This window comes from Aquarana catesbeiana, linkage group LG01, assembly GCF_042186555.1.
Source record: "Aquarana catesbeiana isolate 2022-GZ linkage group LG01, ASM4218655v1, whole genome shotgun sequence".
Classification (NCBI taxonomy): Eukaryota; Metazoa; Chordata; class Amphibia; order Anura; family Ranidae; genus Aquarana; species Aquarana catesbeiana.
Genome location: NC_133324.1, coordinates 863,923,770 through 863,949,099, shown reverse-complemented (window position 1 = coordinate 863,949,099; position 25,330 = coordinate 863,923,770).

Here is a 25,330-nt window from a genome sequence, read left to right as displayed (position 1 = left end):
CTACCCGCAACAAGTCTAGGCTTGATTTTAAAGGTGCCAGGATACAGATCTTTAGTGACTTTTCCCCTATTACTCTTGCGAAACGCAGAAGTTTGCGGCCTGTGATCCTCCACCTTCAAAAACATAAACTCATATACTGTTGGGGTTTCCCTTTTCGTCTCTCTGCCCCTCATGACGGTGTACAACATTCCATGCGAGACCTTTAGGAAAGTGATGCCTTTCTACACAACCTGGGCCTTCCACCCCTCTCTGATGAGGATCTTATGCCGCTTCCTGCAACCCCCAAACCACCGTCTGCTCCGAGTCGCATATGGACCCCAGTTCGGCAGAAACAACACAAATCTGCTTTTACTCCTCAGAAGCGTCCTAAGTCCAGTTACCCAACCTGATGGACATCAATACACCTGCTGGTTCTAATTTCTGTTATTCCTGGCTCTACGACATTTGTCTCTGGCCAGAGTCCCCGACTGGGGGGTTTCCCTCCCGTGCCCATGGGGTGCACCCCTTATTGCAACTTTTGAATTTGTGTTCATCTGTTTAACCACATATTTCTTTTTTGCAGGCTCTCTTTACCGGACGACAGTGGGGGACCCTCCTTGCCCTTTTTGGAGGGCTCCATGCCCCTCTTCCCAGCCCAAGGCTTAGGAATTGGCTTCCTGAAGGTATTTTACCCTTCAGTTTTTTTTTGTATGTACATTTTTATTTTATTTTTTCAGGTCTTTTTTTTACCTGTGGCTGAAACATTACATAGACTTTATGGACAGTTGTTATAAAGCTACTACTTTTTTTAAGTTTCCTTTTGTTGTTCTATACTTCTTTTTTGTTCTATACATCATGAAAATTCCTACTCAATTTTTATTATACTTTTTATCATTTGCCTTTTAAGTGGATTAAGTTACTATGGCATTTAAATTCCTTACTTATAATGTCAAAAGCTTAAACTCTATTCAAAAACGGTGGTTGGCTTTGAAAGAGGTTAAATCTTCAAAGGCTGACGTGATCATGATCCAGGAGACTCACTTCCGCCCTGGGAGATCCTTTAAATTTGCTAGCAAATGCTTCCCAACTGCCTTTATGGCTTCTGACCCTTCCGGGAAAGCAGGGGTGGCGATCTTAATTAAGCGTACTTGCCTCCTGCAAGTCAAATCTTCATATCTAAACTCCCATGGCAGATGTATTATCCTGGATTGTGCATATTTCAACCATTCCCTCACATTAGTCGATGTCTATGCTCCTAACTCCGGCCAAATTCAGTTCCTTTCTACGATGTTAGAAAAGTTGGAGAAGTTCTCCCTACCTTTTATGGTTTTGGGAGGGGATTTTAACATGACTATGTCACCTGGCAAGGATAGACAAATACTATTTCCCTCCACGATGGCTACTAAAGTACACCGCCTCTTGATTTCTTTTCGTAAACTCATTAGAGCCCATAACCTCTTAGACATTTTGAGGATTAAACATCCCACACATAAGCAATACATGTTCTATTCCCCGCCCCATAAGCTTTACTCTAGACTAGACCATTTCTTTGTGCCCCCCCTCCTGTTGACATCTACGGTTTCTTCAGAAATCAACCCTATAACTTGGCCTGATCATTCCTCTGTCCACTTAGACGCTGCCTTGTCTTCCGCCTCCCCCAGAACATGCCATTGGCATCGTAACGAATCACTACTTCAGGTCCCAGAGACCACAGAACGACTATCCGAGGATCTGACTGAGTTCTTTCAATTCAATAAGAACACGGGTTCGGAGGCCTCCACCTTGTGGGAGACACATAAGGCCTTCCGGGGTCAGTGTATCTCTGCTGGCTCCCGCCAGAAGAGAGACACGGCATTCCAGCGTTCTTCAATTTTGTCTAAACTATGCAAATCTGAGAATCTATTGCTGTCTTCTCCTATGGTGGCTTGCCTCTGTACCTTCACTTTTCTCCAAAACCAGCTCAGGTCTTTGGATATGAAGAAAATTGCCAAATCTCTCCTATGGTCCAAACAGAAATTCTACGAGTACTCTAATAAACCTCACAGAATGCTTGTAAACAAATTAAAGCCTTGCCCCTTCCATTCATCCCCAGATTGTCTCTTGCAAACTAATGGGTTCCCCATTTATTACCCTTTTACCAGGTCCAAAGTATTTTGGGAATTTTACCACAATCTGTATAACTGTCTAAAAAAACAATCCCAACTATCAATTTACACAGGACATATATGATTCCTTTTTTGAATCTTTACATCTACCTAAACTCTCCTTGGTCCACCTTTCATCTTTAAATGCTGCAATCACTCCTGAAGAATTAGCTGAGGTCGTTAACAATCTCCCAACTCACAAATCCCCTGGCACAGATGGTCTGCCATATTCCTATTATAAAATTTTCCTCACGATTTTAAGCCCACATTTATTATCTCTATTCACCTCATTGTTAAAAGGGATCATTCCTCACCCCCAATTTCTTCATGCCCACATCACCGTGATCCCAAAGCCTGGAAAAGATCCCTCGCTTCCCGACAATCATCGACCCATAGCTTTACTTAATTCAGATTACAAGATCTTCACAAACATTTTGGCTAATAGACTTTCCCACTTACTCCCTAGACTCATACACAAAGACCAAGTAGGCTTTGTACCAACCAGACATGCCGGTGATAATTTGAGACATACCATCAACCTCATTGACCTGTTCAATAAAACATTCCGTTCAGCCCTCATTTTAAGCCTTGACGCTCAAAAAGCCTTTGATCGGCTTAGCTGGCCTTTTATGTTAGCCACCCTTTCCAAATATGGATTTAACGGTCCCTTTATGGATGCACTGCAAGCTTTGTACTCCCGACCATCTTCCCAAGTACAGTTGTCCTCCTTTCTGTGGCCATCATTCCCCTTGAGTAATGGTACAAGACAGGGATGCCCCCTGTCTCCCTTGCTCTTTATTCTATGTCTGGAACCCTTAGTTGAAACCATTCACACTCATCCTGACATTCATGGGGTTTCATTGTGCCAGGGAGTATACATTTTCCTTGTTTGCAGACGACATCCTCCTGACATTAACCAACCCCCATACCTCCCTTCCTAACCTACATAAACTGTTGCAAAAATGTGGCTCACTCTCTGGGTATAAAACCAATACAACCAAAACAGAAGCTTTACCCCTTCACATGCCTCCCTCTGTCCTTGCCACACTACAACAGAATTTCTCCTACCATTGGTGTCGCCATGCTCTTAAATATCTGGGGATAAATCTAACCTCTTCATACTCCACCCTTTACCAGGCCAATTTCCTTCCGCTCTTTCGGGACATTGACGGGCTTTTACGCCAATGGGACGCATATCCTCTCTCCCTCCTAGGTCAGATCAATGTCCTTAAGATGTCTATCTTGCCGAAGCTCTTATATCTGTTTGAAACATTACCAATCCCCATTCCAATGTCACAGCTGAACGCTACACAAAGATTATTCCCTAATTTTATTTGGCATAATGAGGCTCATCGTTCAGCCAGTTCGGTAATATTGGCTCCTCACTCTCGAGACGGTATGGGAGCTCTAGATCTTATCAAATATTATTTTGCCACTCATCTCAGGGCAATTATTACATGGTCCACCAGAATGGCAGCTAGTAGTTGGTCAGGGATAGAAATTAGTATTACATGCCCGGTTCATCCCTGTTCCATGATCTGGTCAGCTCTAGATACATCCACTGTCCAATTACGAGGCCTATATTTGCATCCGATGTTATTTACGCTCTCTATATGGAAAAAAATTCCCAACAGTTCTCTCCCTCTCTTCTCCATGTCCACGCCTATTGAATGTATTTTTCAACCAGATATCCTTGATAGTCTATCCCACAGTATATCCAAATGTATCCCTGGTTTCGGGCTGGAATCTTCCAGCTCCGAAACATGGTACACCCCCTCACTCGTAAACTTCTATCCTTTGCAGAAATTCAACATAAACACCAGATTCCGAAACAGCTTTTCTATTCTTACCTCCAGATAAAATGTTTTTTTTCTCCAAATCACAGTCCCTGACCTTAGATAAGCCCACTCAGTTTGAACTCTTATAATGTCCAGGGCCCATATCAGACCCACCTTATCTCGGATATCTATAAATTCCTTCACGATGCCCTCCCACTAACTGACACACACCATCTCTACATGCAGAAGTGGTCCCAGGTCACTCAACGATCTATTTCTCTCCCACAATGGCAGAAGATCTGGGAATCCATATCCAAATCATCCAGGTGCGTGGAGCAGAGAGAGACAGCTTATAAGATTCTGTTCTTCTGGTATAGAATCCCTGAGATTCTTCATAGATATGATTCTAAGGTTCCCCAGGTGTGCTGGAGATGCCATGGTGAAATTAGCTCACATGATCATATATTTTGGGAGTGTTCCATTCACCAACCGTTCTGGTCCTCCATTCAATCCCTTTTACAGGGCCTTTTTTAAATAACTTTCCCCCTGGACCCAATCCATTACCTATTGGGCCTGCCTATCCCTGGCATCTCCAAGCATGGCCAAAAATTAGCTGCTTTCATCCTCCTTGCAGCCACATGGGCTATTCCCTTAGGATGGTTATCTACCTCCTCACCCACACTGCCCCAAGTATTGCAGGTGCTGGCGCAGATTCATAGACTAGAACACCTTACGGCAGTAGTACATGACTCTCTACCTCAGTTTTCCAAAATTTGCGACCTATGGGATCATTCTGAGCATAAGCCCAATGCCATACCTTTAACCTCTATATGACCAGCTTCCCCCCATTTTATATCGCCATTTATGCCTTGTCGGATTTCTAACCTTATATCCCTATTTTCCATGGTGTTACCCCCTCCCCTCCTATAGTTAAGCTTCCTTAGGTTACTTTAGTTTCTCAGTTTTAAGTACTCTTGGAACCTTATCAATAGTTGATCCAGAAAACTATAATTCAAGTTCTGTCATGTTTTTATGCCTGTTTGTTATGCCTGCTCTCCTGGTTCACCCCCCCCCACCCCCATAAATCTATTTGAAGTTCTATAATGCTTCTTCACATGTCCTATCATATGTCCTATTTCTTACACTATGTATGTGACTTAATTCAAATTCATTGATTATGATTCTCAACTAGGAATGAGCCGAACACCCCCCAGTTCGATTCGCAGCAGAACACGTGAACAGGTAAAAAAATTTGTCCAAACACGTGAACAACGTTAAAGTCTCTGGGACATGAACATGAAAAGTCAAAAGTGCTCATTTTAAAGGCTTATATACAAGTTATTGCCATAAAAAGTCTTTGGTGATCAGGGTCCTGTCCCAGGGGACATGTATCAATGGAAAAACAAAGTTTTAAAAATGGCTGTTTTTTTCGGGAGCAGTGATTTTAATAATGTTTAAAGTGAAACAATAAAAATGAAATATTCCTTTAAATATCATGCCTTAGTATGCCTGTAAAGTAGCACAACTTTCCCATGGTTATAACAGTGCCACAGCAAAATGACATTTCTAAAGGAAAAAATGCCATTTAAAAAACTGCTTGTGGCTGTAATGTATTGTCGGATCCCCACAATATAAATAAAAATACCAAAAAAAAAAATGGCTTGGAAGTCCCCCCCCCCTTGGAAACCCCTCACCCACATTTTTAAAAAATGGCGTGGGGGTCCCCCAGGCCCCCTGGCACTATATTCTCTGAACAGAAGTATATATAGTTGTGCTCATAAGTTTACATACCATGGCAGAATTTATGATTTCTTGTCCATTTTTCAGAGAATATGAATGATATCACACAAACATTTCTTCCACTCATGGTTAGTGTTTGGCTGAAGCCATTTATTTTCAATCAACTGTGTTTACTCTTTTTAAGTCATAATAGCAACAGAAACTACCCAAATGACCCTGATCAAAAGTTTACATACCCCAGTTCTTAATACTGTGTATTGCCCCCTTTAACATCAATGACAGCTTGAAGTCTTTTGTGGTATTTGTGGATGAGGCTCTTTATCTTCTCAGATGATAAAGCTGCCCACTCCTCTTGGCAAAAAGCCTCCAGTTCCTGTAAATTCTTGGGCTGTCTTGCATGAACTGCACATTTGAGATCTCCCCAGAGTGGCTCAATGATATTGAGGTCAGGAGACTGAGATGACCACTCCAGAACCTTCACTTTATTCTGCTGTAGCCAATGACAGGTCGACTTAGCCTTGTGTTTTGAATCATTGTCATGCTGGAATGTCCAAGTACGTCCCATGCGCAGCTTCCTGGCTGATGAATGTAAATGTTCTCCCAGTATTTTTTGATAACATACTGCATTCATCTTGCCAACAATTTTGGCCAAATTTCCTGTGCCTTTGTAGCTCACACATCCCCAAAACATCAGCGATCCACCTCCATGTTTCACAGTAGGAATGGTGTACCTTTCATCATAGGCTTTGTTGACTCCTCTCTAAATGTAGTGTTTATGGTTGTGGCCAAAAAGCTCAATTTTGGTCTTATCACTCCAAATGACCTTGTGCCAGAAGGTTTGAGGCTTGTCTCTGTGCTGTTTGGCGTATTGTAAGCGGGATACTTTGTGGCATTTGTGTAATAATGGTTTTCTTCTGGCGATTAGACCATGCAGCCCATCTTTCTTCAAGTGCCTCCTTATTGTGCATCTTTAAACAGCCACACCACATGTTTTCAGAGAGTTCTGTATTTCACCTGAAGTTATTTGTGGGTTTTTCTTTGCATCCTGTACAATTTTCCAGGCAGTTGTGGGTGAAAATTAAGTTGGTCTACCTGACCGTGGTTTGGTTTCAACAGAACCCCTCGTCTTCCACTTCTTGATTAGAGTTAGAACACTGTTGACTGGCATTCTCAATTCATTGGATATCTTTTTATATCCCCTTTCCTGTTTTATACAGTTCAACTATCTTTTCCCGCAGATCCTTTGACAATTCTTTTGCTTTTCCCATGACTCAAAATCCAGAAACGTCAGTTCAGCACTGGATGAAAGATGCAAGGGTCTGTTAGGAGCCCAGAAACTCATTGACTTTTTATACACACACAAATTACAAGCAAACAGATTACAGCTGAGGGTGGTTACCTTTAATAGCCATTCAAACCCCTTTGGGTATGTAAACTTTTGATCAGGGTCATTTGGGTCGTTTCTGTTGTGATTATGATTTAAAAAGAGTAAACACAGCTGATTGATAATAAATGGCTTCAGCCAAACACTAACCATGAGTGAAAGAAAAAAAATTGTGTTATCATTCATATTCTCTGAAAAATGGGCAAGAAATCATAAATTCTGCCAGGGTATGTAAACTTATGTGCACAACTGTATACTATACGGCCTGCCCTATATACTCTGCAGAAAATTGGGCCTTAAGTGTTGGTGGTACCAGAACACTTTAAGCCCTCACAGTTGCTTTTGTTGGGAGCAGGAACGGGCCCCGCTGTGAAATATTATATCAAGAATTGTAATTACATGTCCCTGTTAAAACAGGGGCAGAAAAATTGGGCCTTGGGTGGTGGTGGTGCCACAACACTGTAACCCCTCACAGATACTCATGTTGGGTGCTGGAACGGTCCCTGCTGTGAAATATTATATCAAAAGTTGTAATTACATGACCCTGTTAAACAGGGGCAGAAAAATTGGGCCTTGTAACCCCTCACAGATACTCTTGTTGGGCGCAGGAACGAGCCCTTCTGTGAAACATGACTGCCTGTTTCTTGTCCTTCTGTGGCACCCCCTCTCTCTAGGCTCATGTTATGTACACCACCATAAGTGTAGTAGAAACTGTACACAATGTATTAGATATGCAGGCACAGGCCCTGGCTGCCAGAATACAAGAGCCATCAGGGGAGAACCCTCTGTCTACACTGTTTAGCATGAATGGGGCAACCTATACTGTATTGCTAGCTCCACTCTAGCTCTTACAATCAATCCTTGACATTTAACATATTGTAGCCGTGTGGTACCCTGCTAGGGTCTAAATGAAGATTATAACCCAGAATTCTCAACCAGGCAGGTTGAGGGGCTCCCAGAAGTTTGTTTAATGCAGACCTTTTAAGCTAATGGTAAGCTAATGAGTGGGGAGTTGCAGTACTCGAGGCGAGAGATGACCAGGGAGTGGATTAGAAGTTTTGTGGTGACATTGGTTAGGACGGTGCATATCTTGGAGATGTTGCAGAAGTTAAAGCGGCAAGCTTTGGATAGCGATTGGATGTGGAGCCTAAAGGATAGTTCAGAGTCCAGGATTACACCTAGGACCTTGGTGTGGGGGGACGGGTTAATAGTTGAGCCGTTGATTTTGACAGAGAAATCAGGGGAAGTGGTGCGTGGGGGAGGAAATATCATGAACCCAGTTTTGCATAGGTGGAGTTTGAGGAAGTGATGTGACATCCAGGCTGACATGTCTGTTAGTAAGCTGGTGATACGTGAGGAGACAGATGGAGAGAGCTGGGCGGTAGAGAGATAGATTTGGGTGTCATCAGCGTAGAGATGATATTGAAAGCCATGGGAGGCAATTAACTGACCCGGGGAGGTGGTGTAGATTGAGAAAAGGAGAGGTCCAAGAACAGAACCTTGGGGGACCCCGATGGAGAAAGGAAGAGGAGAGGAGGAAGTAGAGCTGTAAGTGAAACTGAAGGAGCAGTGGCATAGGTAGGATGAGAACCAGTGAAGAGTACAGTCACGGAGACCAAAGGAGTGGAGTTTTTTGAGGAGCAGGGGATAGTCCACTGTGTCAAAGGCAGCAGAGAGGTCCAGGAGAAGTAGTACAGATAGTGTCCGTTGGTTTTAGCCGTTAGGTCATTTGTGAGTTTAAGGAGAGCAGTTTCCCTGAAGTGTTGAGGGTGAAATCCGGACTGAAGGGGAACAAGAAGTTTGTTCATGGTCAGATGGTCATTCAGTCAGTTGTAGACCAGTCTTTCAAGGAGTTTGGAGAAGGGGAGTAAGGAGATGGCGCATAGTTTGTTAAGATTGGTGGGGTCTGGAGGGACCTGGAGCCTGGAGAGTTCTAAGAGATCTGGGTGGGATGAGTTCTCCAATCCTTAGTACAGGTTTCAGAACCACCATTACACTAATTGGTCAGGTGTGTGCTGGGCTATTAGTAGTGCCTTGACCATGGTTCTGGGCTCCACCCTGGCAGACAGGAGGTCATTGCCCAGGAGTCAGGAGGGCTCCACCTAGGAGAGAAAATGGGAGCCAGTGCAGCAAGGGGCTGCTAGCTGTGTGCATGTTGTGCAGAAATGTGGGAGACAGACAAAGGCCTAAAGATTGATACAATTCGTGAGGAGATCTCAAAGCGCTGAAACCTCCCCCACTCAAGACCCCATGGTCTGCAGGTACAATCATTACTTCCCTCATTCAACTCTACTAGTATTAACGAGGTTGCAAAACTTTTATACAACACTCATCTAACCACCTGCCCCCTGGATCCTGCTCCCTCGCAAATGCTATGCTCATTGCCTGACTCGATTCTACACTCTCTAACTCACATTTTCAGCCTCTCCCTCTCTTCTGGCATCTTCCCAAACTCTCTAAAACATGCGGTAGTAAGCCCTATCCTTAAAAAGCCCTCACTGGACCCCACCAATCTTAACAAACTATGCGCCATCTCCTTACTCCCCTTCTCCAAACTCCTTGAAAGACTGGTCTACAACTGACTGAATGACCATCTGACCATGAACAAACTTCTTGTTCCCCTTCAGTCCGGATTTCACCCTCAACACTTCAGGGAAACTGCTCTCCTTAAACTCACAAATGACCTAACGGCTAAAACCAACGGACACTATCTGTACTACTTCTCCTGGACCTCTCTGCTGCCTTTGACACAGTGGACTATCCCCTGCTCCTCAAAAAACTCCACTCCTTTGGTCTCCGTGACTGTACTCTTCACTGGTTCTCATCCTACCTATGCCACTGCTCCTTCAGTTTCACTTACAGCTCTACTTCCTCCTCTCCTCTTCCTTTCTCCATCGGGGTCCCCCAAGGTTCTGTTCTTGGACCTCTCCTTTTCTCAATCTACACCACCTCCCCGGGTCAGTTAATTGCCTCCCATGGCTTTCAATATCATCTCTACGCTGATGACACCCAAATCTATCTCTCTACCGCCCAGCTCTCTCCATCTGTCTCCTCACGTATCACCAGCTTACTAACAGACATGTCAGCCTGGATGTCACATCACTTCCTCAAACTCCACCTATGCAAAACTGGGTTCATGATATTTCCTCCCCCACGCACCACTTCCCCTGATTTCTCTGTCAAAATCAACGGCTCAACTATTAACCCGTCCCCCCACACCAAGGTCCTAGGTGTAATCCTGGACTCTGAACTATCCTTTAGGCTCCACATCCAATCGCTATCCAAAGCTTGCCGCTTTAACTTCTGCAACATCTCCAAGATATGCACCGTCCTAACCAATGTCACCACAAAACTTCTAATCCACTCCCTGGTCATCTCTCGCCTCGAGTACTGCAACTCCCCACTCATTAGCTTACCTCTAAATAGGCTATCCCCCCTTCAGTCCATCATGAACGCTGCTGCCAGGCTCATCCACCTTACAAACCGCTCAGCGTCTGCTACACCCCTCTGCCAATCCCTCTATTGGCTACCACTCAACCAACGAATTAAATTCAAGATACTAACAATATGGAGATAAGTACAGTGCTGCGCCAAAAAATACTAGAAGAAATATAGCACAATTAGCAGCTAACACACCTCTAGACTCAGGTAAGGGTTAAAAATAAAAATAATAGTGTAGCGCTATATGTATATATATATCAAAAATCTTACATGTATAGAACAGTGAATAAACACCTAATCATCCCTTACAGGGCAAAAAGTGCATATTGAAGTGACACTGTGTAATTCAAAACAACACTTGAAATACAGTGAGTATTAATAACCAATAGTAAAGAAAATAATAAAATGGGTCTGGGAAACCATACACATATGGTAAATCAACCACTCAAGTCCATTAAAATCCAACAAATATGTTGATAATAACTTGTGAAAAAGAAAACCGCCACCAAAAGTCTATGGGGGTTGTGAAAATGGTGGAAATAAAGCTCCCAAATTTCCTCATCGGTGGAATTGATCACATCTGGCAGATGAGTAGATAGATAAGGAACCGCAGATGGACAGAGGGTCTAAGTAGGTCGCAGGACCATCACCGGAGCATCAAAAAGGCTTACCAGATTTAAGTGACTTGAAAAGACCTACGTCTTACAAGTCTAAGAAGCTTATTGACCACCCGGTCTGGACAAGATGACTCGTCAGATATCCTCAGTTTACAATAGGAGGAGGGGTATCACCACAGCTTTCAACGTCCCCGAACGATCCAACAGGCCAAACGGATATTTCAAATACCATGCGAGGAATAAAACTCACATAGCGTGATAACGTTTAAAAAACACTAATTTATTAAAATAATAAAAGATAAACTCACATATTAGGAGATCAAGGACAGCTCAAAAAAGATCAAATAGCGGTAATCATGAGGGATCCACCTGACATGTTTCAGCTACAAAGCCGTCATCTGGGGTGTGGAGCCCCCCCACCTCACCGCTTTATAAACATGTAATGACCCCCACTGGGAGTGTCACAATACCGGAAGTTTGATGATTGATGTCACTTCCGGTTAATAAAGATATTGTTTTAATATTAGACTTTCACAGGCCAGGTGTAAAAGGGGCAATAATAGACTATTAGTGAACAATTATCACCCACATATGTAAGAGAATACGGGATATATAATGGTAACGGCTTGGTCTGCTGATTCGGAAGTAATCCGAACGCAAACCAAGCCTCTCTATCAATACAGCCAGGTCTCATTGGCTGAAGGCATATACCAGCGCTGTCGCGCTCCGCCTATCTGGCTTGGCCTCGTGATCCGTGTATGCGCGATGACGTCATCTTCCGCACTTCCAGTGCGGCGTCGGTGCGCTCCACTACACAGACCAAGCCTCTCTTTCGTACCGGCAGCCGCATCTCGTCTCGTATGGGAAACGAGGCGCTGTTATTATCAACATATTTGTTGGATTTTTATGGACTTGAGTGGTTGATTTACCATATGTGTATGGTTTCCCAGACCCATTTTATTATTTACTTTACTATTGGTTATTAATACTCACTGTATTTCAAGTGTTGTTTTGAATTACACAGTGTCACTTCAATATGCACTTTTTGCCCTGTAAGGGATGATTAGGTGTTTATTCACTGTTCTATACATGTAAGATTTTTGATATATATATATATACATATAGCGCTACACTATTATTTTTAAGATACTAACAATAACTTACAAAGCCATCCACAACCTGGCCTCTACATCACTAACCTGGTCTCAATGTACCAACCAAATTGTTCTCTTAGCTCCTCCCAAGACCTCCTGCTCCCTTGTCACCTCATCCTATTTGTTCTCCTCCAGGACTTCTCCAGAGCCTGTCCCATCCTCTGGAATGCTCTACTTCAATTTGTCTGACTTTCTCCTACTTTGTCCACTTTCAGACTATCCCTGAAAACTCATGTTTTCAGAAAAGCCTATCTAGCCCCCACCTAACAACTGTACATCTATTTTCTCCATCAGCACATCACCCACAGTTATTACCTCTTTTATCTCTTGACCCTCCTTCTGAGATTGTAAGCTCCAGTGAGCAGTGCCCTCTGATTCCTACTGTATTAAAGTGTATTGTATTTATACCGTCTACCCTCAATAAATCCTGTCTAATAATAATAATAATAATAATAATAATGATAATTTGTTTTGATGGAAGATAAATGCTTAAAATCCCTGTGAATCCCTGTGAGGGAAAACTCACGTTTTGTGTTTTGTGTGAACTTTCTTTTAATAAAAGTGGGAAAGAAAAGCCCTTTTAAAGAAGAAGAAAGTAAGTGGTAAGAGTCCTTAAAGTTCTACATTTAATGCAAGTTCTCACAATATCTTCTAACACATAATCTAAAGAAGGGGGCACACCCCAAAAGCTTGTGCTTAAAATTTAGATGTTAGTTAATTTAAAAAAGTATCCTGGACAGTATTCAGTTGTAACCTAACCCAAGAAATTTTGGATAGAGCTGGGAAAGGTTAAGACCATTGTCAGGTTTTCTTTGGCATTGCTGTCCTGAAGACACCAAAAGTTGTGTGGAATATATTTATTTGAGTCTTGTCACTGGAACCAATGGCTACATTGGATGATACCCCCCCCCCCCCCCCTATTAATATTCTGGTGCTAACTCAGAAAATGGATTTCCCTCACTTTTCAGTCCCAGTGGCAATAGTCACCAGGACAAAGAGTGAAAGGACACAGTCAGAAATTAAAAACTGATCCCTCGCCATTCAAGCTATGCTAACTTAATCCTTAACCTCTGACCCTAAACTTAACTGTAAATAAACCCTTAACCTTTTACCTAAGCTGGCTTAACCCTAAAAGTCTGCTCTTACCCCATTGGTGCCAATATATACTGTAAGAAAACCATGTCAACACCTTACAATTGCAAGATCCTGCTGCAAAAAACTACTATTCTATGAAAATCTTTACAGACCTAGAGCTAGATACCCAATTGGTGATAAAAAGAACAAAGGAAACTAAAGAGTGTTTGCACTCAGCAGCCTGTCATATTCATTTTTGAAAGGAGAAGTCTGATTGGCAGTGAAGGATTATAGCTGCAGTTTTTTTTTTACTTCAGTTTTTTCGAGTCAGTGTGTACGAAGAGGCATTTTTCAGTTTCACATATATTTGTCCAGATCCAATTATAGCTGACTTTTCATGTTGGTTCCCATTGCAATTTCCCATGTTCTCAGCTCCTTTGTTTGCTTTTTATTTCTTATTTTTCTTGGATTTCTGACACTGGTATCTGCAAAGTCTTTATTTCCAGCTTTAGCACCAAACGCTTATATTTCTGTTTGTGTTTTGGACATATAATTTACTGAAACCTTAGCATAATTGAGAACTTTACTGTTCCACTGTTTTTAGGAAACTACTGGCAACATTATCTATAATTAAATGTAACTTGCAAAAGTGCGCCTATTTGCTAAATGCTGAAAATGTCATATATTTGCTATATGAATTGTCCACTTTAGGACATAGTGAATTCTAGGTCACATGTCAGAGTCTATAAGTTGTCCTTCCTCTTATGTCCACATATATGCATTTTATTCTCCTTTCTTTTGGAAATCTCCAGTAAGGGTCTAGTCACGCTAGATAAATACACGTTACTGCAAAACAGATTAATACTTAGTATGACATGCTTTGCCTTGTTGTGCCATTTATTTAGAATGAATTCAAAACAAATGGCGTTCCTATTATCACGAGGCCCCGCCAGCTGAACCTGAAAGAGCCGCCAGGCCTTTCAATGACGTTACAAATAAGATGGAGACACGGGACCCAGCGGCAGAGCCGCCATTAGGGGGGCAGCCCATACGCATATAGAGGGCTCATGCATCCTGAGGGGCCTGGGCCCCAACCAGGGGTGGACTGACCATTCAGATCAGGCCAGTAGGGGGCCCCATGAGAGGCTCAGTCTGCCCCTGGAGGTGTCCACAGATTATGATGCAGATAAAAGGAGAGTTAAGCCCAGAAGAGGCAGTGAATAATGGCATCCCTGCCAATGGTTGATGCAACGCAGGGAGAGAACTCAAATGCTAACCAGGATGAGAGAGCGATAGTGGACCCATGGGGATGAGGGCAGCGGCAGCCGCTCCGGGCACCGTTCCTCCTGGGGACTTCGGGGGGTTGGGGTCCACATCCCAGCCATGGGGTACAGCAAGTACCCCACGGACTCGGTGCTGAAGAGAGCTGGAGGTGGCAGACAGAGTGCATTGCAGAGCGGACTCAGAGCAACTTGAATTGTGTGAAACAGATCAGTGACCGTGATTGCCAGCCCAGCAGCTGTGTGGCACTCTGTTTAAATCTATACCAGCCAGGCTAAGTGTTCCTGACCAGTGCCCATACACCAGTTACTACTCCCTATGTAACAACCCTGATCTCTATACACTGAATGCACACTTATGTCTGTACACTGTGTGCCACTCAGTGTACACATATCAGTGTTATATATAGGTAATGGCTCTCAATCTAAAGATATCAGTGTTATACAGGGGCAGACTGATCATTTTGGTGTTAGGGGTCTTATGTAAAGGTAGGGAGGTGTCAGGTGGGTCAGAAATATAGGTAGGTAGATGTCTGGAGTCCTAATATAGAAGTGGGTAGGTGTCAGGGGGCTTATATAGAGGTCAGTATGTGTCTGGAGTCTTATATAGAGGTTGGTGGGTGTCAGGGGGTCTTTTATAGAGGTCAGTGTGTCGGGAGTCTTATATAGAGGTCAGTAGGCATTGGGGGGGTCTTATATAGTGGTTGGTAGGTGTCAATGAGTCCTATTTAGAGGTCAGTAGGTGTCAGGTGGTCTTAAATAGGGGGTCGGTAGGTGTACTGATGACTTGGAAAACACTTAAGTTGTAAACGTGTTAAAATAAAAGAGGGTACACTAAAAGACTCAGTGGGATGGCCAGTGGGCAGGCCTTAGGAAATGTTGGTGGTCAGACCTGGGGGGCCCAGGCCTAAAGCTGTGTAAGGGGCTCCAAATTTTAAGATGGCTGCCTTGCCCAGCGGTGTCTGTTGATAGAAGGATGGAAGCGGGACAACTCTTGATCCGGTAGCTGGGTAAGTATCTTAACTGTGCCTAGAACACCACCAGGTAAGCGGGGGCAGAGAAAAAGAAAATGAAGAGGAGAACGCTGAAGGTCCTGTTTAAAGTGTATTTCCACTTTTGCAGCCAAAATATATCATATTTGTTACATGCCCCCATGCACATAGCATAACTAAAAATATTTATACATCACAGCTTACCTTTTTAGATGCTCTATTTCGGACCTTCTAGAAAGGAAAAATTCTGCTGTGTTTGCAATAATTAACCCTGTCTGTACTGTGCAGGCAGAATTGTAACTAGATTTGAATGCTGTCTGGGCTAACAAAGAGGTTAAAGGTGTAGAGGACAGGCTTCTTGCATTGTATGTTAATGGGACAGACCTAGGACAGACTCACTCTAACATTATTCAAAAAACCTTGCAGTCAGCCATGACACTTCCTTCTTAAACATGCTGTGTGAATGGGAACACATAATAAACATACAGTAGTGGGGTTTTCTCAAATTTGACTGCAAAAGTGGAAGTACTCTTTAAATCTCTACTAACAAAGATACGCCACCACAGGATGGTACTGTGGGTGTATGGAAAATGGTAAGAAGTGCCACATCCTATTATCTAAGATTCAATTCATTGGGAGAAACCGTGGACTTTATAGGCACCAATATAAAAATAATTTTTTGAATTCATAACAAATTTACAAAATTTCTTGAAAACATATAAAAGGAATACAGACTCATGCAAAAGCAATAATCAGCACAACCAACTCTAACCGCTGGGTCAGGGTCGGTATGTAACAACCACTGGAAATAGTCCTTAGCAGAATGGAAGTAGGATAACGTTTTAAAGATGTTTCACGATAAAACGCTTCTTCAGGAACTTATCAATATTTTTCAAGTAGATGAGGAAAACATAAGTAAATACATATTAGAACCGTCAAACACAACATATGCATTTTATTTGTAAAGAAAAAGAAAAAAGAAAACATAAATTAAGAATGTATTTGAGATCCCAAAGCTAGGAACATGCATGCAACCGGGGCGAGGAAGGATGTGGGGATACAGTACCCAGTATCCAAAGTTGATAGGTAACCTGATACCTCAATTTGAGGTAGTGCATATGTAGGATGAAGAGCAGAACACAGCATCTTTAAAACGTTATCCTGCTTCCATTCTGCTAAGGCATATTTCCAGTGGCTGTTATACACCGACCCTGGCCCAGCGGTTAGAGTTGGTTTTGCTGATTATTGTTTTTACGTATTTATTTAAGTGGCAGCTTTTTTCACTGTACACTGTGTATGTACACACATTTTGTATTCATTTACACATCTTTCATATAGCTTTGCACTTTTCTTTGGCGCAGTGGAGTAAGAGAAATTCAGGGGCGGTTTATTTGTATATCTCTTGCTACAAACCATTGATTATTGTTTTTGCATGAGTCTGAATTCTCTTTTTATATGTTGTTAAGAAATTTTGTAAATCTGTTATGAATAAAAATTGTATTTTTAGATTGGTGCCTGTAAAGTCCATGATTTCTCCCAATGTATTGACTCTACTCTAGCTTCAGCAAATCATGAAAAATTCCATATTCCAGCATTAGTTAAAAATAAAAGAACAACTCCAACTGCAATATTCACCTCCTATTTGATGTTGTCCTCAAAGCCAACATCATTCAACTTATTTCATATGAACCCAGGGCATTAATGGCCTGTCCCCTCCTCGGCACAACACTGCCCCACCCACTGCTGGAATAAAAAGAAGGTGAAGAGGACCTTTGATGTCACCAGACTTAACTGGATAGACCTTGAAATAAGGTATTATATACATTTTTTAGAGGGTGCAGGGATGCTCTAGGGATAGACAACATAAGATAGAAGTGATATGTGTTTTTTTTTATCAATAGGCCCCAGAACATACATCAATGTATCAACAAAATGTACAACACAATGCAATGCATTGCATAGGTGTAAACTAACACCATTTAAAGCAAAGGCTAACCTGAGTACATGAGTTAACATGCACTATTTTGGTGGTTGTATTATTTTCTTTTTTAGTTTTTTTTTTTTCTTTATTTGTATCTTGTGATCTGGCCAGTAAAACAGCTCTTGTCTTAGGGTGTCTCCATTCTGAATGGAGGAGCAACAGAGACACCTTTGGACAGCAGCATTGTCAGTCTGGGGAGAGGGTAGTGTTAGATGCTGTAGCAGATTAACCACTTGCCCACTGGGCACTTAAACCCCCTTCCTAATCAGACCAATTTTCAGCTTTCAGTGCTCTCACATTTTGAATGACAATTACTCAGTCATGCAACACTGTACCCATATGACATTTTTGGTCCTTTTTTCGCACAAATAGAGCTTTCTTTTGGCTGTTTTTAATCACCTGATTACACCTGATGTACTGACGGCCTATCTAATGTATTGTGACCCATTTTCAGCAGACAGCGGTGTGAAGCCCGCTGTTGGCTGATGTCACAAAGCTGGTCCAGGCTGGGGAAAGATTGCAACAATATGATCGGGATTCCGCCTGCAACATTGGACCGGCACCTGGCCCACCCCCTCCACAGCCCAGTGCTCCAGTGATGGGGGGGGGGCAGAGCAGAGACTGACAGTCACCAGCTCTCTGCTCACAGAGCTCTGAGAACTGAGTGATCGGCAGTGTTTGATCACTTGGTTCTCAGTCTCAGAGCCGGTGGGGGATAGATGCAGCATTGTGCCGATGCTGCATCCACCTAGGTAAGTAAAAGAGAATACTTCTCTTTTTAACACCTGTATTCAGCGGTTCTCAGTGTTTAAAGGGGAATAGCTAAAGCTTCAGTCCTCCTTCCCTTCTGAACTGTAATGATTTTTTCTGTTTAGTTATTGTCACTAAACTTAAAGTGGAGTTCGACCCACTTTTACAACTCTTCAGCATCCCTCACTAAACTGTGCACTGTAAACAAATTGGATATTTTTTTATTTTTTTTCTCAGCACCTACTGTATATCTGCTGTATTTATATTTCACTTCCTCCTCCCTGGCCGCGGCCCATCGCATCATTTCCTGTTTGCAATGCCTTCTGGGAAGGGACAGCAACTTCCTCTGAAACTGCTGTTGCTATGGAAACCTGACCTGAAACCTATTACACTGCTTGTGCTGCACTGAGCATGTGCGAGATCTGCAAGGATGAGATCCAGGAAGAAATACAGACTGGCTTCAGATGCCCACACTTAAGATGGCCACGGCCTGCTGTAAGTTTATAAAATAACAAACTACTGCTATAAACTAACAAAACAGACCTTAGTTTACAGACTAACTTTACTAGAGTACATTAAGCTTGTGTATTATAGGGGTATTTTTATTTAAAAAGTATAATTTCGGCCAGAACACCACTTTAAGAAAAATAGATGTTCTCCTTATCCTCTAGTAATTCTCATTAGCTGATCCTAATCTGTATGTTTGAATGGTATACAGTACCATTTCTCTGGTCCTGTATACTTGCTGTAGTTCTCAGTACTTGTATGAACACCACATACACTGCATAGCAGCGATGAATTTATTTTGGCAGTTCATGCATGCAAATGAGTAATTTGCCTGCATGCATGTGGCATGTGTACTGCTTTCTAACCACAAATTGTTAACCAACAAATCTTTCCAAAGGCATTATAAAAAACAAATATGCGCTTGGCACCATTAGGTAAAGTACATGTTTGCAGGTACCTCCCATGTTAAGTTTAAATTGTTAATGGGGTAATGCAAAGTATGGTTTAACTGAATGCTTGCTATGGGTTACAACCCTTTGCAGAAAGTACCAGTAATTATTTTTTACATTACATTACTTAATAACCCTGTATATGTTTTCTCACTGGGCAAGCATCTGTTTTGTTGCCAATGCCATGGACTACATCTCAACTATTCTTATCCATCAGTCTATTCAAGTTTATAAAAATATGAATCACTCAAATTAGAACACTGATAATAACATTAAGCAGCCACCATGGAATGTTCTGAATGCTCTATATCTGTCTTTAATTTTATCTTTGTTTTTAGGAACACTCAGCCAACATTACATAAACTCCTGTTACTTTAACAAGTGAATACACGTTCCTGATACTTATGATGATATCAGGAAGATCATGGTACCAATGTAAGCAACTAAGATCAGATCTCACCAGCACCAATACTGGGCACTTACTACAGTAATATAAGAAAAATGAAACATAGTTGTTACCTACCACTGGTTTGCATGGACCGTTTCAAGAACTGGAGAAATTCTTCTGGGTGATGCGGCCAATTTAGAAAGTGGCCGCAGTTGTATTCCTGGTTTTCATGGATGAGCTGTCTACTAGTTTTTATTAAATATATTTCCAGGAATAATCTCAGCATAATCAAATGACCATTTCTTTTTTTAAGATACTTTCTTAAGGGTGGATAAAGGGAAACTGCTGCAGGTATGGAGTGCCAACACCTAGAGATTTACCCTACAACGATAGGCGATTCTGGCAAAACATCACATCTAGGTTTAGAGCTTACTGCTAAGCCCAACCCCTACACATTCCTCCTGACCCATATAACGCGTACACTCACTGGTCGGAGTTTTCCCATAATAAACTGACAGCAGAAGTGTATAAATGTCTGCTTTCCCCAGTGGTGTTGATTTATAAAAGGCAAAAAGACTGTGCACTTTGCAAGTGCAGTTGCCCCAGAGCTTAGTAAACAACTTTACAAAGAACACCCAATCACATGCAAGGAAAAAAAAACTGCATTTTTGCTGGCACATGATTAGATGATAGAAGTCAGCAGAGCTTCCCCTCATTTACTAAATTCTGAAGCAACTGCACTTGCAGAGTGCACAGTCTATTTATCTTTAGTAAATCAACCCTTATATGTCATGCTAAAAACTTTTCTTAGTTTTGGATGAAGTGTAATCTGCAACAATTACACAGACAGAAATTAACAGCTGATTGGGGTTCTAGCTTTCACTCCTTTACTAATGGGATTCATTTTTATTTCTGTCTGTAATGCTGGTCGTGAATTCTCCTCACTTTCTGTGTGGTTAAATGTTCTAATCAGGATAGGAAGTGAAGGTATAACAAGGGATACTGCCCTCTTGAGTTTCTCTCACCCACCTGGCATGGAGGTCCTGCTTCTGGCCTAACAAGAGGAAGGAGGGAGCTTCTAGGTACCGTGAGGAGAGAGAGGGTGTTCTCCTCCCATGAAGTACTGGGACAGGCACAGCACCTCGCCTTACTACCTGGAACTGGGACATTGTGTAGGGGTTGACCACAAGATTGGGGTTGCTGGGATGGGCCGTGTCCCCCAGGTATTAGTTGCACCCCCCAGGTCTTTAAGAGTACATTCATGTGATCCATGAGCCAGTCTGATGGGGACAGTTGATGTAAGGGGGCACTCTGATGGAGAAAGTTGAGGTAAAGGGGTACTTTGAGAGGCACAATTGATGTAAGGGGGCACTCTGATGGGGACAATTAATGTAAGGTGGCACTCTGATGGGAACAATTGATGTAAGGTGGCACTCTAATGGGGACAGTTAATATAAGGGTGCAAGCTGAGGGAGGCAATTGATGTAAGGGGACTCTGATGAGGATGACTGATGTAAAGGGACACTCTGATGGGGATTATGATGTAAAGGGGTACTCTGATGGGGACCCTGATGTAAAAACCTACTCTGATAGGGACACCTGCTATGAGAGGGCACAGGTTCTGTTTATCCATCCTAATCCAATGACAGCCCAGTACATACTAGTGTTCTCTGTTCAATCCTACATTGCCTCCGCACTACCAGTCAGACATTGCTTTTGGGTCATGATTCATGGTACTATCAGTGACACACACAGCGTTGACATTATGCCCTCTGACTTTTTTACTGCACACCAGATCAAATATGTTAGATCCATCCCTGGTGCGGCAGTCGTGTCCCCTGGGCACCCATGTATCACAGGCCCCAGGGATGATATGTGACTGCTCGGGAACTGTACCACAAAATTAGAAGAGGCCTCCGTAGTAAAGTGAATCAAGCCAAAGGCTTGATAAATGGAATCAAAGAGTATTAAAAATGTGGAACTGGCAAGACAAGGTTGAAGCTTCCTCTCATGGTTCCTAAAAGCCTGAAAGCTCCTGTGATCCTAGGCCCCCATTTCTGGAAACTGGCTTAAAGGTCTGGACATCAGGGGGCCTTCTCAGGTACAATTTCCTAACACAGCCTTGCTTGTTACCCTTAAAAAAATAAAAATTGATCCCTGTTCTCTTAAAACATGAATAAAATCGTCATCCGCACCTCTCCTGTATCCTCTGTCCTCCTCTCCCCCCCCCCTCCGCCTGTCAGCTGTGTCAGTGCCGCTCTGCTCCCCGCCCCTTCCCTTCCAGCTGCTAAAAAAAAAACTATGATATCATCATACAATCCCCTCTGTTAAATAAGGACATGTGCCCCACTGCATGTGCTTTGTAAAAAATATGTCGATTTCTACCTTATTTTAGAGCGCCTCCTCCCCTCCTCCCGACTGACGTCAGTGGGAGTTCTTGGTCCCTCCCATTGTAGTTGTCAGCCCAGTAGAGAAGAGCGGCGAGCAGTCACACGAGCACCGGGAGGTGCTCTGAAACAAGGTAGAAATATGCATTTTTTTTATAAAACACATGAAGTGGGGCACATGTCCTTTTTTAACAGAGGGGATTGTATGGTCATATCATAGTGGCTTTACAACCATTTGAACTCTTCCCCACTCTATCTGAATGTAAGGAAAAAAAGTTCTTGCTGGGCATACACCTTAATAAACATCTTTGGTTTCTCTAGCTGTTAGGATCCCTAGGTAACCTCCTGTCAGAATATCATACTTGATTCTTGGGCATCCAGATAAACAGGCATATTTGCTTATCAGCATCAATGCCCCTGTAGGCACTGCATCTGTCACTGTGTGGACTGCTTCTAGTGCACCCATCCACAACTAATAATTTGGCAGTTGCCTGCAGTGTACTGACTCCTTTTTACAAACTAATGATTACTTTCAATCCTCAATACATAAAAAAATAGGTGAAAAATTATATCCATCTTTATTGTTACAAATATACCTGGACCAAAAAGCCCAATGTAGCAGCCCTGACTCTACCACTTAAAATACCTCAGCACCGTAACATAAATCATATAAAACTTTCCTGTTCGTTAACAAAAATCATGAGAGATGTAATGCATGAAAAGTTCTCAAAAATGTGATTAAACAGTGATAAACCCTTGATAATGTATCCAATTATACAAATTAACTATATATGTAAATTGACCCCCATTCCATTTCCCAAGTATATACAATACATACTATTTTTCAAAGCATTCTCTGGCAGATCCAAAGACTACATGAGTCCAACTTCTCACAGTGTGGTCCTTACTAGGGATGGGCCGAACAGACCCCTGCTTGGTTCGCACCAGAACTTCCAAACACCGTGAAAATTCGGACCCGAATAACGAACCCCATTAAAGTCAATGGGACCCAAACGTCAGAAATATAAAGTGCTCATTTTGAAGGCTTATATGTAAGTAATTGGGCATACAATGGTTATAGGGGTCCGGGTCCTGCCCTGAGGAACATGTATTAATAAAAAAGAAAGTTTGTGAAAAACGTCATTTTTAAATGAGCAGTGATTTTTTGATTTTTAAAGTGAAGGCCTAAAAATGGAAAATTCCTTCCAATATAGTGCAGCAATAATTGCATTTATAAAGCCAAAACAATGACATTTTCCCTGCAAGCTGCCTTTATTTTGCTCAGCAACAGCTGGGGAGCCAGTATGTATGATGAGGCCACAATGTAGTGCATTGGGAACAAAATTAGAGATTTTTTGGATACAGTCTGGTGTCACTTTGACATTGCATAGCAGTAACAGGTGCGTAAAAATTGGTCTATGGGTGTCAGTGGCGCCTTCCCACTATAACCCTATAGAGGTACTCTTGATGAAAGCAAGAATTGGTCTTGCTGTAAAAAACTGAAATGATATACACCTGCCAAACAGGTGCAGAAAACTTACTCTTTGGGTGTCGGGAGAGCCTTCCCACCTTAACCCTATAGAGGTGCTCTTGATTAAGGCAAAAAAAATTGCAATGATATGCATATGGTTGGTGTTTTTGCCACGTTTGATGTGCCTGAGACACAGTTTGCAGATAGCAACAGTGCAATCTTCTGCAGATGTGCTGAAAAAGGCCCAGACAGCTGAGCTTTGGGGAATGGGCCGGGAGATAACAGCTGCAGAATGTGATGGAATAGAGTAGCTGCTCTTTACTCTTTCTTGATGTCGGCCTCCTTGGGGTTATGCCGCCTCACCTTCAGTTTCCTCCTCTGCTCTATCTGGCACCTAAGTCACATCAGTGACCTCGTCATCATCATCATCTCCATCTCCTCCATCTTCATCATTACCACTGGAGACAACTTGGCAATACGCTGCGGCTTGGGGAACATGAATGCCAATTTGTCTACCAGTGTTCCTCCCTCTCTCTAGGCTCATGTTCCTGTCATCCTCAACCTCAGAACCAACATCTGAATCCAGTAAGGGCTGGGCATCATCAAGGAGCAAGTGGCTGACGCTGTGGTCAAATAACTCAGCTGACTCCTCAATGGCTGATGTTGGGGCTATGGCAGGAATAGATGCGGACAAGGAGGTTTATCCACTCTGGCAACTGAGGGGACTGCACACTTGTCTCTGCTTGTATGACAGAGGATGGGGAGGATGAGGAAGGTTTAGTAAGCCAGTCCACCCCCTCCTCTGCATGCTGTGGCTGTATAGCACGGGCAAACTCACTAAACAGAGAAATGATGCCCTGCCTGAGGACTGATCATCACGCTCACATTTGCCTGTGGACACAGTTGTTGCTTGCCCCCTTACAGTGCCAAGGGAACATCTGCCTCTCCTTGTTGTCCTCCCAGACATTACTGGGAGGGAGGGGGTGGTGCTTATAAGCAAATGTAAAGAAGAAGTTGAAATCTGTACGTAGATGCACTTTAATCAATGTAAAGAGGTGTTTGGTGTACTTAATTTTGAGTACTCACACTACACAGACACACTCCACGGATACACTATAATATACTGCAATATAATGCGCCAAACGTACAGTGTTGCACAGAACTATATGGTATTAAACTGGCAGTAACGCACACAAAAGTAATTGGAGTTAAACTGGCAGTAATGCACACAAAAGTAAATGGCGTTAAACTGGCAGTAATGCACAAAACTTTATTGCATTGAAACTGGCAGTAGCGAACACAGAACTATATAGCATTAAACTGGCAGTAACGCACAAAACGATAATGTGTTAAACTGGCAGTAACGCACACAGAACTATAATGGTGTTTAACTGGCAGTAACGCACACAGAACTATATGGCATTAAACTAGCAGTAACGCACACGGAACTATATGGCGTTAAACTGGCAGCAACGCACACAAAACTATATGGTGTTAAACTGGCAGTATCACACACAGAACTATATGGCGTTAAACTGGCAGTAACGCAATCATATATACGGTGTTCAACCATCACTACACTGATGCTATCTGAACTGTCCCTACTCTAGCTATACACTAATGTAAAGATTACTGACTCGGTCTCACTACACTACACTGAAACTATCTGAGCTATCCCTACTCTACACTAATGTATGTATGAATGACACGGTCTCACTACACTACAGTGAAACTATCTGAGCTGTCCCTACTCTAGCTGCACATTATGCAAAGTTGAATGATGGTCCTCCTCACTACACTCACACTATCCCTAG